Source organism: Corvus brachyrhynchos, unplaced genomic scaffold (genome assembly GCF_000691975.1).
Source record: "Corvus brachyrhynchos isolate BGI_N302 unplaced genomic scaffold, ASM69197v1 scaffold434, whole genome shotgun sequence".
Taxonomy (NCBI): domain Eukaryota; kingdom Metazoa; phylum Chordata; class Aves; order Passeriformes; family Corvidae; genus Corvus; species Corvus brachyrhynchos.
In genome coordinates this window covers 1,814,786-1,820,785 of record NW_008238372.1, presented here as the reverse complement: position 1 = coordinate 1,820,785, position 6,000 = coordinate 1,814,786, and the positions used below count along the sequence as shown (strand labels likewise).

The 6,000-nt window shown below is 49.3% G+C and overlaps 1 protein-coding gene across 1 annotated transcript in view; it reads right to left on the bottom strand.

Moving 5' to 3' along the window:
• The window catches only part of B3GALT5 (beta-1,3-galactosyltransferase 5), a 28,774-nt gene that overhangs the window by 19,474 nt on the left and 3,300 nt on the right, over positions 1-6,000 (bottom strand). The window lies entirely within an intron of this gene.

Genomic DNA, 6,000 nt, shown 5'->3' with positions numbered 1-6,000 from the left:
ATAAAGGGAAATGGAGAAAAGGAAAGGGGAAAAGGAAAGGGAACGGGGAAAAGGAAAGGGAACAGGGAAAAGGGGTAAAGAGAAAGGGAAAGGGGGAAAGGGAAAAGGGAAAAAAGAGAAAGGGAAAGGGAAAGGGGAAAGGGGAAAAGGGAAAAAGGGAAGAAGAGAAAGGGGAAAAGGGAAAAAGAGAAAGGGAAAAAGCAGAAAAGGGAAAAAGAGAAAGAGAAAGGGAAAAGGGGAAAGGGAGAAAGGGAAAGGAAAAGGGTCAGTCATGAAGAGCCATGGGGAAGGTCAGGGGCCACCCTGGAGCTGTGCAGGTCAGAGGATGGAGCCCAGGTGCTGCAATACTGCTGTAGGATCAGCACGGAACAATCCATGCTGGGAACCCTCTTTGGGAGCCGAGAATCTGCAGCCTCCCCACGGGGACAGGGCAGAGCTCTCGTCCCCTTAACTCCTGAGGGAAGGACAACACCCAGGCACGGATGTGATCCCGGGGAAACAACAACTGAAAGCCAGGTTTAATAAACTCCTTCCCTCCCAGCCTTATCTGCCTGCAAATGTTTTCTCAGCCCTGACTGATCTGAGCGCTGTTATCTGGTGCAGAGCATGAGATGATGGAGGTTTTGATGGAGCCTGATTGAAGTGCCAAAAAATGTTCACTCCGTTATGGCTCTGACAAATGGATCCTTCTGAGCTGCTGAGTTTAATGTGCTTTTTTTTAAAATTTATTATCAGCCTGTTCCTATTCTGGGCCAGCAAGAGAGCAAAAGCCAAGGGGGAGGTATCCAAATAGAATATTTTTTGATCTGGTTCAAAACAAGAGCTTGTCAAGAGAGAAGTTTCAGGTCATTTGGGTTTAAACCAAGTATACCAAAGTTTCCAGATTTAAAAAGCAAAGCCCACCCTGCCCTGCACATGTCCTGCAGAGCCCTGCATAGAGCAGAAGGCTCCAAATCCAGCTGAGCACAAGTTAATCTGCTGCTGGGCACGGCATTGGTATAAAGTGGGATGCAGAGGAAATGTGATACAATATTACCTTCAAAGAAATTGGAAATTCAAAAAAGTTCTCCTAAAAGCTCAACAGAAATGAAATATTTTTGACTTTGTCACTCTTTGAAATGTTTCCACTCTGCTTCAAGATGAATTCCAAGGAGTGAAAAGTGTTTTTCACAAAGAAAAAAATGCCATCCAGTGAACACTTATTTATATTGTTGTTTATATTTACATTATTTATATTTATATTCTTATTCTATTTCTTAGATCTGGAACTGATCTATAGCATATAGCCCTGTCAGCATCTGAAATAAAATTATAACTTTTTTATCCTATTTTTTAGGGAAAGCCTTGTTTATCAGTACAGTTCTCCATCCACTTGCTGTACCACACTATTTTCTGTTCCCTCAGAGCATTTTTTGCAGTGGTTTTGTAAATTGAGTAATACCCTTGGCTCCACAAATACTTATCAATGCTTTTTAAATATTTACACATTAAAATATATACTTTTTTTTTTTCTGTTTGGGTTTTGGGTTGGGCTTTTTGTTCAGGTGGATGACAGTGGATATTGGTCAACCACATGTCCATCTTCTCCACGATTTCCTGGATATTTAGCTCACACTTGGCATCTGCTCTATGGACGGCTTCCAACCTTTTTTTCTTTGCTGCTGGAGGATTTGTCGGGTACATGAGGCAGGGATCTCGTGGATGAGGATCCAGGCTGGAGCAGGGGATGTGACCCTGAGAGAGGGGAGAGGCAGCTCCTGCAGGACCTCTGGGAGCTGCAGTGCTGAAGCCCCCCCATGCCAAAGGTGCCGTTGCTGTGTCCTCCACCTGCTGCTGGAACACAGAACCATGGAATCACTGAGGTTGGAAAAGCCCTCCAGGATCATCCAGTCCACACTTTGATCCCCAGCCCAGAGCACTGAGTGCCACCTCCAGCCCTTCCTGGGACACCTCCAGGGATGGGCACTCCAAACCTCCCTTGGCAGCTCTTCCCAAGGCCTGAGCTCCCTTTCCATGGGGAAATTTAGCTGCCCCCTCCTGTCAGGGACTTGTGCAGAGCCACAAGGTCCCCCCTGAGCCTCCTTTGCTCCAGCCTGAGCCCCTTTCCCAGCTCCCTCAGCCGCTCCTGGGGCTCCAGCCCCTTCCCAGCTCCCTTCCCTGCCCTGGACACGCTCCAGCCCCTCCAGGGCTCTCCTGCAGGAGCCAGAACTGGGCACAGCCCTCGAGGGGCCTCTCAGTGCCCAGCACAGAGGGACAATCCCTGCCCTGCTCCTGCTGGACACACAATTCCTGACCCAGCCCAGGTGCCAGTGGCCTCTTGCCCACCTGGGCACCCCTGGGCTCATGTCCAGCCGCTGGCACCAGCACCCCCAGGGCCTTTCCCAGCTTTCCAGCCCCTCTGCCCAGCCTGGAGCTCCATGGGGTTGGTGTGACCAACATTCCCTCTATGAAAGTGTCTGGTTCTGGAGAGGATCTCCCTCATTCCTGCACCCTGGGCTGGTGCTTGCATCACTCACCCTGCACAGGGCGACACCCTGAGGGTATTTAAGAGTCACTAAATAAAATAAATGGCTGGTGGAGCAGACCTTGCTCAAACAGCAAGCTGAAGAGCCCCAGTTTTGCTCCCTGCACCCTCAGCAAATACAGAGTTCAGGTCTTCTTGCAGCCAGGGTGGCCACAGCTTGTGTATTTTACTTCAGTCCTCTTCCACTCTGCCCCATGAAATATGATCTCCAAGGTGTGGACAACAAAGGCAGTGCCCAGCTGAGTGTTTATAGATTTATTTCTGAGGGCTTCCTTGACAGCTGACTTTACAGGAATGGCATTTTTTAAACATGAAACATGATTCTCAAGTGAAAGAATGAGAGGAATTGTCTCAAGTTGTGATAGTTCAGATTAGATGTAAGAAAAAGACCTTTTTCCCTGGAAGAGTGGCCAGGCCTTGGAATGAGTTGCCCAGGGAGGTGGTAGAGTTGCCAGCTCTGGAAGTGCTCAAGAGGTGTTGGAATGTGACACTTTGGGACATGGTTTAAGGGTGATTATGGTGGGACTGGGTGATTTTGAAGGTCTCTTCCAACTTCAATGATTCTGTGACTCTATGAAAAGAAATTTTTTTTAAAAAACCCAGCAAACTTTGCAGATAGTACAACTTGCTCTGTTTATAAGCATTTTATCTGATCTCTAGTCTGTATTCCCCCTCTCAACCCTCTTTTTTTCAGGAGATCCAAACCATGACCCACCCAGATCAGGGTGGGCTGTGCTCACCCAGACACGGGGGTGTCAGCACCCTACCAGCTCCTCTTTAGCGTGAGTTGGGCCAGGAAAACTGGCTGCCCACAAGTTCAGAGCTCATTAATCTTTCATACAGGGCAGTAAAACACAGCTGAGCAGTAAATGTACCTGTCCTTGTTTCCTCTTGCCCACTATATCACCTCTGTGCTTTTAGGGATTCGGTCAGAGTTGGGCTGCAAATGTTAAACCATCAAATCTTTAAGCAGTTGGAGACTCTGGAGTCTTTTATTGGGTTTGCATGGCCAAGCTTTGGTAGCGGGGGCAGGGGTTACAGGAGTTAGAAGTTCCCTTTTTGGCATCTTCTCAGCACAGAGGGTGTCTCCCAGCCCTTGCCCACAAAGAAAGAGGGGAAACACTTCTTTTAAAAAAAAAAAAAATCAGGCAAAATATAAGAAGGCCACGGAGCTTTGCTTTTGTGGAACCTGTCTTTTTTAATCTAACTCCTTTAGAGGAAATGCCTTGTACAAAAAGCTCATCTAACTCACGGGAAAAAATTTACTCCTGCTGGACTCAGTTTTTGACCAAAAGGCAGCTGTTGGGGTTTTCTTTCTGCGAGCCATCTGTGTCACTGAGAAATGCTTTCAGGGATCCAGGGGCATCCAAAACTTCTCTGGGAAACCTCTTCTAGTGCCTTCAACCCTCACAGTAAAATATTCCTCCCTAATATCCAGTCTAACCCTACCCTCTGGCACTGGGAAGCCATTCCCTGGCTCCTGGCCCTCCATGCCTTGGGAATTGTCTCTCTCCAGCTTTCCTGCAGCTCCTTCAGGCCCTGCAAGGCCACACTGAGCTCAGCCCAAAGCTTCTCCTCTCCAGGCTGAACAATCCCAGCTCTCGCAGCCTTTCCTCCCAGCAGAGCTGCTCCATCCCTCTGCTCATCCTGGTGCCTCCTCTGGCCTCTCTCCAGCAGCTCCACGTCCTCCCTGTGCTGGTCCCAGGGCTGGGGCAGCTCTGCAGGTGGGCTCTCACCTGGGCACAGGGACAGAACCCCACAGCTGATGGCCCCAAGCAGGGAAGAAGAACTTCCCGAGTTTCTGCCGTCGGCTCCGCGTCTAATTTGGAAACAAAACCCACAGCGTGACAGGGCACCCTTGAGGAGTGTCTGACCTTTATCTCTGCCAGCCCGGGCACTGCGGGCTGGGGTCTGTCTGTAACCCAAAGAGGCTTCGTCACCTCCCGGGGGATTATCCCGGAGCAGGTTCCCGAGCCCGCCCGCTGACGCCACAGGGATCGAGTGTCTGCCAGGCCCTCTGATGTTCGAGTTGTAGCAGACACGACTTCAACACGCCCCCCTTGAGATGGCAGGCACCAAAATATCTGTGTTCTTAGCAGGAGTCGCTTAGGGAAGAAGTTGATGCTGAGGTTTGGAATAGTGACAGTCGGGCAAAGATCACTGCGGGTTGAAAACGCACTGCTAAGGACAGGAGTGAGGAGTAATTGGCTAAGGACATTTAGCCCTGGTTGAATTCACTCTTTTCAGGTGCCTCTAACACACTGCAGGTCCTGTACACCCAGTATTTGCTGTCTCTCCTTGCTTTACAGTCCATGTTCCTCCTGACACGCCGTACTGCAGTGCACAGCTGACAAAAAGATGTTATTTCCTCTTCCTCTGGACTGTTTCTTCCTCAGCTTTATGTTTTCTCTATTCCTGAGTATGAAACAACTTTCATTTCCCACCACTTTTGGGAATTTCCAATTTGGAAATGTTGCTGCAATATACCAACCAAGGTCCTGTTGCCTCCTCTCATAAATTGGACAGTGGAAGACCTGGATAACTGGAATGGCTTTTCCCTGATCTCTCAGTGTGGATTTAACCTGTTTGGTCAGGACTGAAACATTGCACAGGACCTGCCCCAAAGGAGGTGCCAGGGCAGTGCTTTGCAATGTGACTCAGTATCCCCTTTACTTCTGAAAATAACTCCTTGGGACGTCTACTCATCACATTCCTCTTTGCCATGCCTGCATCACATTACAGCTCCCCATGGCTTGGAGACAAACCTGTGCATACAAACTTTCTGCCTCCTGGGCCAATCTTAGGAGGATAGAATCCCAGTTTCTAGCAAAAATTCTTATTAGCAAGTGATGCTGGGACTCCATGCCACCAAATTTCTTCTGACATCTGTACTTTGGGATCTTTCACTTCATCCTGGGATGGTGTCCTGTTTTCCTCCACACTGGCAATGCTCCTCAACTCACTGCCAGGTAAAACTCCTTTGGCACAGGCAGCCTGTGCTGGGGCTGATGTGAAACACAGTCCCCAGGAGCCACCCTTGGAGGTTTTCTCTACCCTGGGCATGTCCCTGCTGACCCCTCATCCTTCCCCACAGCCTTCCCCTCTCCCGGTGCTGGGGATCAGGTGGAGGTGTCCTCAACACAGCATGGCTGGGTGACTCCTCACCCAAATTTTGGCAACCCAAGGCCCTCCAGGAGCTGCTTTCTCCACCTTCTGCATTTGTCTCTGGAGGGGCCACACTGGCAACTCCCCCAAAACCAGCCCGAGGCTGGCCAGAAGCTGAATATAATTTTCTTACAGTGATTTATCTGATTAGGAGCACACAGATAGCATTATCCAACCCATTTCAACTGGATGCAACACAGCCCATCCTTAAAATCCAGCAACACTCTAATGCTCATGGAAAAGTACTGGAGCCAATACTCCTGCTCCATCACTGACTGCTGGGAATCACTCATGTGCTGTGACATGCCCAA